The sequence below is a fragment of the Drosophila busckii genome, chromosome 3L, assembly GCF_011750605.1.
Source record: "Drosophila busckii strain San Diego stock center, stock number 13000-0081.31 chromosome 3L, ASM1175060v1, whole genome shotgun sequence".
Classification (NCBI taxonomy): Eukaryota; Metazoa; Arthropoda; class Insecta; order Diptera; family Drosophilidae; genus Drosophila; species Drosophila busckii.
Window position 1 is genome coordinate 11,861,614 of NC_046606.1, and position 13,492 is coordinate 11,875,105.

At 36.0% G+C, this 13,492-nt stretch overlaps 1 protein-coding gene across 1 annotated transcript in view; it reads left to right on the top strand.

Moving 5' to 3' along the window:
• Positions 1 to 13,492, top strand: part of LOC108599128 (reticulon-4 receptor) — a 52,529-nt gene that overhangs the window by 23,044 nt on the left and 15,993 nt on the right. The window contains exon 3 of the mRNA XM_033293862.1: positions 109 to 144. The gene's annotated coding sequence lies outside the window, so the exon portion shown is untranslated. The remainder of the gene's footprint in view (positions 1 to 108; positions 145 to 13,492) is intronic.

The following is a 13,492-nucleotide window of genomic DNA, read 5'->3' on the forward strand; positions in this document are numbered from 1 at the left end:
TTTATATTTTAGCACTCTAAATTGAAACAGCTGACAAAATGAATACAGTAGTTTAAATTAAATTTATGTGACAGTTTATTAAATTTATACGTTTGTTTTTCATTACAGATAAACAAAACAATTTTTGGCTATTATTATTTGTGGGTAAGTTGCACAAATTAAATATAATTAAATATAAACAAATGTTGCGACGGTTGAGTAATTCACATTAATGACTTGTGCCAAATTTCAAGGTCAGGCAAAAGTTTAAATGTGAAATTTGGCAACAGGTTTTTGCTTTATATAATTTATGTTTATTTTCAAGCTGAGCTCAGCAATAAAAATAATAAATTATATTAATTTAATTGTTGCTGCGCAGCTTTTTGTTGCGTCAAGTGAATTTAGCCAGGATCTGCAAATATGTAACGCCTTTAACCCAACCCCACCCCACCCCAACCCACTTCGCTTTGCTTGTTTGTTATTTACCGACAACTTTATGGCCACATGTCGACGTCGTCAACGAAAAAAAAAGAAAATAACAGCAAAATTGTCATCATAAACAACAGCGTAAAAAAAACTTTGTTGTTGTTGTTGCTGTTGCTTAAATTTTTGCGCCGTTCCGCAAGCTTTTCCCTTTTCTTTTATTTTTGTTGTCTTGGGCGCTTTTTTTGTTGTTGGCCGTGGCATGTGTGAAAAATAAGCAGACGCTTGACTGTTGTCGAGTGTTTGCCCTAGTGGGTAATATAGTGGGCGTGGCTGTGGCGGAAAAGCGCCGCGGCGTCTATTTAATGAAGTGCCTGGCACCCCTCACACTCCCCCCCGCCCCACTCGTTGGCCTGGCCTTAGGCTTTTGTCATTTGTTATTTGTTGTTGTTGTTGCCACATGTGGCAGGCAGTGTGAATTTTCACATCATGTCGATGCTGCTGCACTACTGATTATGCCAACAACATGGTGTGTGTGTGTGTGTATGTGTTGCAAGCATTGAGCTTGGTTTAGTTTGCTTTAGTCGCTGGACTTAGTAGGTTAAGTTGAGCTCATGTGGGCGTCGCCTTAAGTGCCTCAAATGAGGCTAACAAATGATGCAAATCACTTACGCAAAAGGTCTGAGAAAACTCAAAGCGCAGACCTTTCAAAGTCTCAAAGGTCTGGGCAATAAAATTTCAAGTAAAGCTTAAAGCTTTTCAAGTTGCGATGCAATCTTTAAATGCGTTAAAAAAAAGAAAATTTTTACTACAAATAACTTCAAGCAATTTGCATTTAAAGCTGCGATAAGCTTTGAAATTTATTATGGAATTCGTTAACGAATTTAATTATTAGAAATTTCATTTTATTAATATAAATAATTATTATAATATATACTTAATTATATAATTAAATTCGCATTTGAATTTGAAGCTGCACATTTAAGCCTCAATTTTTAAAATATTTATTGACATTTTTATAAGCAACTAAAATTATAAATTATTTATATTCATTGTTTACAAAGCATTAATAAAGCAGCGCCTTAATAAATTTAATGTTTTATTAATTAAATTTTTGTTATTTAATGCGCATTTTCTCATTTATATTAAAAAAAAAGCCTCAAATTGTTTTAAAAAATTAATTTAAACATTAATTTTTATAATCAACTAAAATTGCAGCATTAGTTAATTCTTTGCTATAATTTGCTTAGAAAGTATTAACAATACGCATACAATTATATTAAAATAATTTAAACGCCATTTAATCATTTAAATACAAAGCTGCAAAATTGTTTACAAAATTTATATTGTAAATATTTCTTATATTGCGCAACCAAATTAATCACAATCAACTTAGTTTGTGCGCTTTGCTTATTAGACAGACATATTTATATAACTTTAAGCTGCGGCGACAGGCAATTTGTTTAGCTTGGTGCACAAATATTTATTTTAATAATTTGTTGCTCAAAATTCTTAACATGTAATTGTCATTTTTGTAAAACAAACAATGAGACAAAGCAAAAGCTTGAAGCGAATAACAGAGTCAAGACCACAGCACATGGATATGAACCCCACCCAGGCCGCCAAGTGTTAAGCTCTCTATTGTTTGTAACAACAACAAATAGAAAACAACAAAAAATGCGCAAAGGCCGCCGCATAAATAACATGAAAATTAGCAGGCAAATATGTCAAGTCTCAGGCAAAAATGTGAATGAGAATGAGACTGAGAATAAAAAAACAAAGCAAAACTTGTTTCTTTTTGTTGGTTAAAAACACCTGCAACGAATTGTTTTTGTTTCAAGTGCTAAATCAACAGAGAGCGGGGTAAAAGTTTATCTAATTTGAATTTATGCGCTTAGATCAGATCTGAGCAGCAGCCTCAGAGCCACACCAAAGGGGCACAGACTGGTTAGCGTGATTTATGCCACAACAGCTGAGGGAGAGGGTGAGGGGGAAGCTGAAGATTGTCAGCTGCAGATATAGAAAATGATATATAGCCGATGTTCAAACACTTGATGTGAATACTATGCAAATAGCGCAGCTCATTAGCTTATGCCACGCTTTGCTTGATTATGTGGAGTGCCACTTGTTGCAAGCAACAAAAACAAGCCAAAACAAGTGTATAAATTAAAATTGGGCGCAAGCAAGTTTTATATACACTTTGATTAGAGCAGCGCAGCAAATATTGAATTAGAAGTGAATAATTTCTAAGTTATTTATGCCAACGCGCTGAAATTTTAAATAACGTTCAATAACATGACAAAGCGTGATTTGTGATTTATTTAAGATTTTTAAATATTTTTTAATTGCTTAATAATGTGGGTGTAAGCTGTTTTTTTCGATTTGCTGGGGAGGGAAGTAAAAAAAACAAAAATAAAAATAAAAGCGTTTGGGTTTGGGTATAGGAGCACCTATATATAAAATTTGGTTGCTCTAGCTATTATAGTTGCTGAGAAATATGCGCTCATACAGACGTACATGGCTACATCGCCTCAGTTTGTATTGCTGTTCAAGAATATACATATATATTGGCTCTGTCACGTCTGCTTCAACCTGTTACATACGTACGCACAACTTCATTATACTATATATGTAAAAGGGGTTGACGAAAAAAAAGCTAAAGCTAATTTTGATGAGTTTTGAATTGTGTGCGGCTCATAAAAAGTGCATTAAGTTGTACCGCTGTAGCTGCCGCAGCTTACAACAATTAATAATAAATTTATTTTATATTTGTTAATAAAATAAAAAACTCACATGCAGCGAAGCGTTTCATTGATTTTGCGGAATCTCCGCAGCAGCAGCAAGTGAAGTAATTGGAGCTCCAGCAGCGCTGCTCATAAAGTTCAACAATGTTGAAACAACAACCGGTCCCGCTATGTCTGTGGCAGCGCATAAAAAAGAAATTCATCTTTATAAAATTGTTGGTTGCAGACCAACGCGCAGTACACTTGAAAAAAAACTACATACAATTTGCTTAAAATTCTTTGATTTAAATTGCTGCTAACTAACATAACTCTCGATTCTAGTGGCGCGACCTTAATCACATTTGAAAGTTAGAGAGTGGCCAATTGTTAATTGTTGCTGCTTTGTAGTTTCGCTGCTCTCGACTTGTTGGCTAATTGGCATATTAACCTATTGGCACGCCTGCTGATAATAATAAAGATAACTGCGCGGCGTATTTGCAAGCTCTGAACTTTGCTACAGATTCGCTGCAGCAAGTGAAAGTAATTAGTCGGCGGGTGAAAGCTTTAGCTATAATCAATCAAATTCACAGACTGCGGTTGGTGTGGCTTTTGTTTATTGAGCGAAAAGTGAAGTGGCAATTAGTTGTTTGCAGCAATCGCATAGAATCAATTAGCTCAAATCTGTTGCATTCTTTTTGATTGCGCGTCTCTTGAGGCTTTTTAAGTCTAAAATTTGCCCACCCAGGCCACAAAAGTTGCTGCAGTAATTTGTCTGCGGCGACTCTCACGCTGCTGCTGCTGCTTCTTCTTTGCTGCAGATAACGATCCTTATTCACCTTTTGCCTTTCTGTCTGCGCTTGCCTCAGGCATTCCAGCACAAACTGTGCCACATTGCAACCGATCTGGATCACATGTTTATATATCTGCCGAACTGAAATGCACATCAAGCAGCGCTGATTGTCATAATTAAGGATGTTGCATGTAGCTGGCATGCCAGACAGCCCCAAGAGTCGGAGAGGCACTTGTAAAAATCCACAGATAACCGTAAGAACAAGTTTCGAGTTGCAGAAGACAAAGCTTCCGGTGCAAGATCAGCCGGCAACATCTCATAATTGCAGCTAAGCTAAATTATATACCACAAGAGCTTCAAGAGCAGCAGCAGCAGCAGCAGCAGTCGGCAGAGCCAAACGCATGTGTCATCCTCGCGGGGGGTGTAGCGGAGGGGGGGAGGGGAGCTAAGCTGCCTCTCCACAACAATTACGCGACTCTTGAGCCGAGCGGCAATCTGTGGTCTGCAGTCGAGACAAATGTATATCATTCATCAAATTAAAAGTTCAACAGCGTTGCTGCAGTCCGTAGAGCAAGCTTTGTAACGAGGGCAGCTACAGCAGTTGCGCGAAAGCAGAAAATTATATAGCAAGCTAAGTTGCTGTTGTAGAGTTTGGTTTGCCAAACATAACAGAACTGAGCTGTGTTATACTTTAAAAAAAAATGCACACAACTTGAAAATACGCTTCGTTTTTATTTTATTTAAAATAAAATTCTTTAATAGCCTAAAGTCAATATAAACATCACCTATTAAAGCATTAATATATTATAAATGAATATGTATTATATATGTGATAAGTCGTGAGCTGATAAGGCGTAATATAATTTTATACTATTTTTATTTATTTTAATTATTAGTTTTTTTTTTTTATTAAAGAAATTATATCAAGGATATATGCACTGTTACTTTATGTTATTTTATTAGTTGAAAATATGATGAAATCTGTTAAATAGAAAGCGATCTGAATCGGATTTGAAAGCCAAATTTATTTGTATTATTTATTTAAAATTAACACTAATAGGTTAATATTGAAGCTAATTAAATGACAGGCGCTGCCAGAAAGCCGTCAGCTTTATTATATATATAACTGTACGAAATTTACATTTATTTTTATATATAACCCATACTATATATTTATATTTTTAAATTGAGCTGAAGCTAGTTGCAGTCTTTGAGTAATTTAAACAATTTGCTTATGTTTTGATTGAGATTTGGCACGAATTTCTAACTAGTTAATTTTCAAATATTAATGCTCAAGCTACCCTCGCACTTACAACATGACCGCAAGTCAGAGTAAACTGACTGACAGTGCCAACTGCTCTTGTTGTTGTTGCTATTGCTGCTTTGCTCTATTTTACAGCCGGTCCGGTCTTTAGTTTTCGGTCTCAGCGACTGCCAATCAAGTGGCCCCCAGCTCGAGCTCGAGCTCGAGCCTTGACGTCTGTTGCTCATCTTTGCTCTCCATTCATTCAGCAGAGTTTTGCTCTTGCTGCTGCCACTTGTTGCCCCAGCGTCGTCTTAAGACTCGAGCGTTTCACCCGCCGCCCCACTCGACTGACTGCCCAATGCTCTCTTATTAAGAGGGCTTTTCAGCTTCGATGGCTTCCTGGTGGGGCCCACTTTAATGTATTATAGTTGATTTTATAGCTGCCACAAGTGGCTGCTCCCAAAAGCTTTACCCTTTGCTCTTCCTCTTACTAACAATTGCTGTATTTTAAAATAGCATTTATAAGCTTAGACGGCTTAAGACTTTTTATTGGTTATTAGTTCTTGTTGCTTGATGTCGCTTTGGCTTCGAATTTGCTCTGCACACACACACAGAAAACTTTTGCCCGACTTGAGAGAAATCAGAGCAGCCATCTAATGAGCTTAGCACGTGTTGGTCATCCATTTTCCTCCAGCTCCAGCCCCTTTAGTCTGCATCCCTGGTTATATCCTAGCCGTGTTAGCCGGCAGCCAATTGCTCTTGCCTCTTGTTGTTGTTTGTTGCTGCATGAGACTTTAATCTTTAATTGCTTTTTGGGCTAGCAGAGAGCATGTCCCTCTCCCCCCTCCCTCCCACTCTCTCTCTCTCATTTTGCGTGTGTGTTGGCATTTGTATTTATGGCGCTCATACAAGCTCAAGTATGTGGCCCAAAGGCGGAGCTTTGTGGCTAGTGAAATTTAAATTTATATGCACTAAAGCGTTTTAAATTTAACTAGCAAACTTAAGCTCAAAAATTAGCATGTAGTAACTTAAACTTAAACTAGAGTTGGGCAGGAAAACATAAATTCTCAATTATCTGCGCTTAATAAAAAATAATGCTAAAGGAATTTTATTTAAAACTGTTTGAAATTTGTACGTACAGCAACAATAAATGTTGTATGTAAACTTTTATAATTTATTTTAAAATTTTATAATAAAAAATTGAAGCATCTTTTTATATTTTTATGCTACAAATAGAAAATCTGTTTAATTAAACAATTCATAATAAAAGTGTAAGCATAATTATTTTTAATTCATATGTTGTAAATATTTGAAAAGAAATTTACATATTTAAATTGAAGCTAAAAGCTCTTATTTTATTCATTGAACAAATATCAAATATCAAATTTCATTTAAATTTAAATTGAAACTAATCTTTTATGCTCTTTTACATTAGCATTATATTAAAAATTTAATGCAATTCAAATGTAAAATAAAATGAATCTGCTATTAAATATGTTTAAATTATTAGTTTATAAATTTTAAGTGTGAGTTGCGAAGAAGACGTAACAATAAACTAAGCTGCTACTTTTTTTGATTACTCTTATTTTATAATTATTTGATACATTTTTTTCTACAAGAAATTTCTATTCAAATTTAAAATAAAATAAAGCTGCTATTTATTTTACAGTCTTATTTTAATATTTTATAAAATAGTTAAAGTTATTTCATAATTTTTTAAAAATAAAAAGACAACAATCAAAAGTTTTTCCGATGCAAACTCCCATATAATTTCCATTCCCAAGTCAGCTGCAGCTTTAAAATAGTTTTTAACACACACACTATAATTTAACAAGTTTAAACTCTAGACTGTCGATATCGATGTCGAAAAAGATACGCGTTGAAATATTGCAGACAGACGCGGACGGACGGACGGACGGACGGACGAGGGGACAGACGCTGTTGAAGTTTGCGCAGCAAATCAACTTAAAGCCAAAGCCAAAGAGCCAAACCCCTCAGCGCACTACACATGCCATAAACAACAACAAAAGCAACAACAAATAGACTATAGACTTGTTTTTTTTGCTCTCTTATTTACATTGGGCAGCAACAATAACAACAACAACAAAAACAACGACAAGTAATACAACAAATAGTAGAAGACAGGAAAAGCACACAGTGAAAATATTTCCCGTAGAGCGCTGTCGGCTCTTTGGCCTGACACTACACATAAGTTATTATTTGCGCTGGCAATAAGTGAGGAGAGGGGTGGAGAGAGGGAAGCGGACTGACTCTAGGATCTATAGCTCCAGTTTTGCCAGTCAATTGTATTGCGAAGCTCCCTCGCGCCAACTTTTTGTTGTTGTTTGTTGGCTGCTGCTTTTGTCTCTTGACTTTGTGTCGAGGCGCTGCTCAGAGATTTAGCCAAGCCACAAATGTGCTGCAGCCATGTTTGCTTGCAGCCCTCGCTGCCCAATTTCTAGCTCTGGCTTTTGTTTGGCACTCCCTACTACGTTCGGTAAATAATGGTTAGTTTTTGATTTCGAACAATAATTCAATGGCAATGCCAAAGTATCCGCAGTCAATTTAGTGGCGCTTTGCTGACCATTTTTGGGTGGCCGCACCACGAGGCGACACGTCGCGTTGCAAGCAGCAGCAGCAGCCGCACGCGTTGTTCGTTGACCATAAAAAGTAAGACAAGTTCTGGAGCGTGTTTTGGAGTCAGCCTGTCAAACGTAGCTGTTAGATACAATTACAGTTAGCTGCAAAAGATACAAAGCTGCAAGTCGGCAACTGCCTTTTGAAGTTTGTCTCGCTCGCTCGAGTGTCCCGCAGGCGCTTGCTCCAGCTCACTCTCTATCGCTATCTCTTTCACTTTGGCATTTTATCTGATAGAAAACGCCTGTAAGCTACGAGCTCAAGCTCAAGCTGCCTGCTCTGCTATGCTTTGCAGCTTTTATTGTTTCAATTGCAAAACTTGCTGCTGCTGCTGCTGCTGCTTTGATTTGCTTATCGTCTGTATCTTTAACTGTCTGCGCATCTAAAGCTGCATCTGTGTATCTGTGTGTGTGTGTGTGTGTGACTCAGTCAACGCCTTGGGGGCACAGCTCACAAATTTGCCACACATACAAAATACCTCAAGTGTGGCGTGTGAATCATCAAGATTCAGATACGTTGTTTGTTGTTTGGCAAACTGCACATTAAATTGCGACAAGTGTTGTCTTGGCTTCGGTCTCTATAGTAAATTGCATAATTGGCCAGCAGCCGTGGTCAAAGCCATATAATCGGATGCTATGATTCAGCAGCCAAGCAAAACTGCTGGCAGTTTAAATTAGAGATGAGCCAGAAATTGGCAAAAGTTCCAAAAAGTCGTGACTGCATTTTTTAAGTTAAAGAAACAGCATAAAATGATGAGTAACATAATAATATAATTAACGAGCAGAACTTGGGTCTGTCCATAATATAATAAAATATTCAAAATATTTATTTTGTGCTGGGGATTTCTTTTTTATTGGACTTGGACTTGAACTGTAGCTTAAATTTATATATCGAGCTCGAGTGGGGCTGGTTTTTTATATAATTTGTACAGTTCGGGCCTTAAATATTTATTCGTTGCTTGATAAACTTTTGTATACTTACGTCTAGCTATCGCATAGCTCTTAAATCGGTTTATATATATTGAATTTTGGCTTGAGTCAGGCTCAGCTCTTTGAACATTTTTGGTCTGGCCACGATTGGAAGCTAAATATTTATTTCAAGCTCAAGTTGGTTCGGGCTGCTTCACAATTCCAAGATTTTAACGATATATTTATGTCGTGTCTGGCTCGTGAGCGCTTGACCATCTCTAGCGATATGAAATTTATATTTCAATGTCAATAAAATGTACTTCATGAATGCAATTTGGTTTGGCCAAAAGAAAAAGAAATATGTTGAACTCCCAATTCAATGCGTGCGCAATAATTTTGCTCGAGCAAGCAAAGAGCAACAAGAATAACAGTCGCAGCCACGCCCCCCGCCTGCCGCAGCAAAGAGTAAACATTATTAAGTGAAGAAATCCATGGGAAATGTATGAAATTTGAGTGCGTTATGGAAACTTTTGCTGCATGGAAATCAAGCAAAAGTTTTTTTACACACACACACACACACAACTGAAATAATATTTATGGCATGACGAATACGAGCTGCATGTAACTCTAGCTGTGTGTGCGTGTGTGTGTGTGTGTGTTACAATTTTCATTTAAATTGACTTATTTACATGAGCTTCTTGTAATGTGAATCGTTGTTAATCGCCTTAAGGTTTGTAAATAATGCCCAAAGGCAACTGTACTTAACTTTAGCTTGCACAAAATCAATTGATTGCTTATTTATAAAGCCTCTACTTTGACTCGTGGTCTGGGCCACCTTCTAAGCTAAGCGCTGTGTAAACAGCAACAACAACAACAACAAGAGTCGCTAAACGCAGCTGAACAGAGGCCGCCGAGCAAGTAAACAAACAAGGCCATAAATAAATTATTTACATTGGCAGCCCAGGCTGAGCTCCCTACGTTAGATTAGGTGGCGAATATAAGTACCGTCTATATATATATATTTATTTTTCTTGCTTTTTTTTGCAAAATCAACAAAACTGAAATGACAAAAAGGCAGCCAAGCAGCAAAAGCTGACAATAGCACAAGTCTAGGCCCTCCCCTGCTGTCTTTTGAGGCAAAACATTATCAAGGCAAACATAATGGACGCGAAATTGAACAACTAATAGTGACAGCAAAAAATATATATATATATTATTATAATAATAAAAGTAAAAGAAGGCAAATCCCAGCCTAGAGTTAGTCAATGTGTGTGGTCTGCTCGGCAGTGAAATTAAATGAGCCAAGGAAATGACCAAGAGCAGCAGCAGCAGCAGCCCAAGCTTAGCCAACAACAATAGCTCGTACTCATTGTGTTAATAAATAAATAAATAGCCTGTGTAATGGCAGAGTATGCAAAGGACAGCAGCAAAAAAAATATATAAATACATCAGGGTCTTGGGTTGTGAGGCTAAAGTGCTTAATGTGCTGAAAGTTTAAGTTAAAACAGCATAGCATTAAGTTTAAATAAAGCGCTAGCCAGCTAGATGATAAGCCAAATGCTGTGCGCGGCTATAATTGCTAAAGGAAATGTTAAACTGTTAGCCAAGGCTTAAAGCGTCATAGATAAGCGACAGTGTATAATGTTTTTTGCAAATTAAAAAGCAATGCATTAACAAATTGAAACACATTAATCACAGTTAAATGCATATATATAAAAAATTCAACAATATGAAATAAAAATTGGGACAGAAATGGTTGCAAACGACAGCAAAAGACACTCTAAATTGTATAATTTTTGATAATAATGATTCTATGTAGCCTTTGCACTATGTAGAACTTTTAGTTTTTTAGTTCTTTGCATTCATACAGACAGAAAATGACTACTATATGTTTTATACTGCTCTGTACAGACTATATAAAAAGTTTCTGTAGTCTAGACCTTGAATTTTCAGAGATCTATGCATTCATACAGACAGAAAGTTCATTCAAGTTTTTATAGTTGCTCAGCCTGATAATATGCAAAGTTTGGTTTACCTAGATCTATTAATTGCTGAGATGTATGCGCTCATACAGACAAATATGTCAATTAAAGCTTTTATACTAGTTCATACAGTCAGATAAGTCCATTAAAGCTAATATATTTGCTCATTCACATAATATACAAAGTTTGGGTTACAGAGTTCTATTAATTCCTGAGATCTATGCGCTCATACAGATAAACAGTCATGCAATAATTCTAAATTATGAGGCATACAAATTATATAAAAAGTTTGAGCTGTCTACAGCTTTTAATTGCTGAGATCTTTACGCTCATACATACAGAAATGCCTATAAGACCGCTTAAACTCGTTACTACAGAGTCTGAAATTCCGCACATGTGTTTCTCGTGAAATAAAAAATATTATAATAATACCTTGGTGCTGTGTATATTTATATTTATTGCTTGCCGCACATATATTATCTCATTCGCGTTGTCTCTCGCCTCGAACTCGCAGCTCAATGCGCATCAACACCCAATTAGGTTTTTATAATAAATTAACAAAAATGCAAATGCAAATCGAAAATAAAAGCATTTTGTTTTTGTTTACGGTTTCGGTTTTGCTTTTTTGTTTTTGGTTTGGCTTATCAATCGAAATGTATTTAAAAAATACTTTTACAGCTTTGCTCGACTTTGTTAATTACGCTAAACGTTATGCGCATTTATTTAACATTGATTTTGCATTTTCTATGCGGTATTAAGTATTTTATGGCATATCAAATTTATTGCGGCTTATTAAATATGCAACAGCGAATTAAATATGCAGCTAACAAAAGCGTGAACTAGTTAAAGCAACAACAACAACAGCACAAATTTAAACAAAACATTTTTGCATAATGCGCCAAAAGCGAGCCACAACTGACTAGAGACGACTATGGACTGACCTGACCCTAATGAGCTGCAGCTGCAGCTTAGCCCAACACCCAAGCCACCGTTACATATTGTATCTAATCAAATTTGAATATTATTGCTGCTGCTGCTGGTGCAACAGACTCCAACAATTGGAAATTCGATGCTGATGCTGATGATGTCATTAGTTGAACATTTGTACCAGTACTATGGTATGCATTGACCCAATTTGTTTATTTATTGAAATTGCTTGCTTGTCTTCAGAGAGAGAGAGGGAGAGTGCAGTAGAGAGCGAAAGCGATAGTGTGTTATAGATTTTTGCTTCAATTATTATTTAATTTCACTTGCGATTTGTATGCAGAGAAATCTCAATTTGTCACAATTGGGGAATTGTAACTGTAATAAGAAACCAGAGGTCAAGGCATTGATTTTTCAACATTAAACAATGCACAGTGGACTAGTTTGCTTTATATATAAACATAATAAATTTATGTTATATTATAAGCTAAAAAAAAATATGTGAATGGCAATTTTGTTAAGTGATAAATTTTCTTTTCATTTCATAAAATAGAATAAATGCAGCTTGCATTTAAGCTTGTTAACTAGCGAATTCAGCAGCCACTTGTAACTAGAGCTAGGGCAACAAATTAGCTTGCGTCGCTTGCTATGCATAAATTAACTTTTAGACTTTTAAAATTTATGCACGCACTTTGTGAACTTAAAAACGTTTTGTACAGCCCCCCAACCCAAACCCCGCCCATGTGCACACACAATTTGTGGAATACGCACAAGTTTGTTTACATTTTGCTGCTTTTGTGTCTTTGTTGTAATTGCTTAGTGTAATTTATGCGAGCGACAGAGCCCAAAGTCAATGTCGTGCATGTAGCAACAACAAAAAGTAGAGAAAAAAATGGTGACAAACACGAAAAATCGTTTATCTAAAACCAAAATGTATCTCAAGGCAGTAATTACAATTTATTGCTGGGGTAATTATGTAATTTTGTTGGAAGACAAACTTAGAGATAACAAGCCTAGGTCAAGTACACAGTCCAATCTTCAATCATTTGCATGCGTGCGCATTTAAATAAGTCTGAGAAAATTCAGTGCAAACTGTAGCAGCTGCTGCTATTGACGGCTTGTTTACTTTTGAGGCACAAGTAGAAGAAGCAGCAGCAGCAGATTGCATGCTGCATGCAACGATGATTGGTATGAGACTCTCATGTGTGACCGGTTTCTATAGCTTTGGAGCTGGCAAGCTGCCCAGTTTAGTTTTGAAGAACTTAAAGCTGTTTGATTGCCTGCACTTTTTTTTTGCTTTCTTGCTTGTTTGTTAGCCAACAATGTTGTCATTTCCGCTGGCTTACTACGATTTTTTCTTTTTAACGCATTTCCGGCGACAAGTTCAATGCAGCGGCTTTAAAATTAAAGCTAGCGATTGATTTTAGTTTAATTTTTAAAAACAATTTTACAAATTAAGCATAAAAGTTATTTGCTGATTTTTATGCATTTCATTTTTATTTAATATTTCAGTTGATTAAATAAAAAATATATAAAAAATAGCTTTTTAAAAAACCATTAGTCTAACTGCTAACTAAACAAGACGCGCGCACATCCGCTGGCTATACAAAAAAAAAAGAGTTTGAAATTGAATTTTAATTTGCAAAGTAAAAAAGCAACGACAGTTACTTCATCAACAGCATTAGTTTGCACATATTCAAATCAACGCTGAAGAGCTGAAAAAATATCATTAAAATAAAAACGGGCAAAGTGTTGTAACCACAGGAAATACAACGTTCAAGCTAACTGAACAAACTACAGCGCAAAAAACGAGAAGTTGAGTGAAAAAAAAAAAAAATAAAAAGTGTAAAATCATTGCTGGGGCATTGTGGACAAGCCGC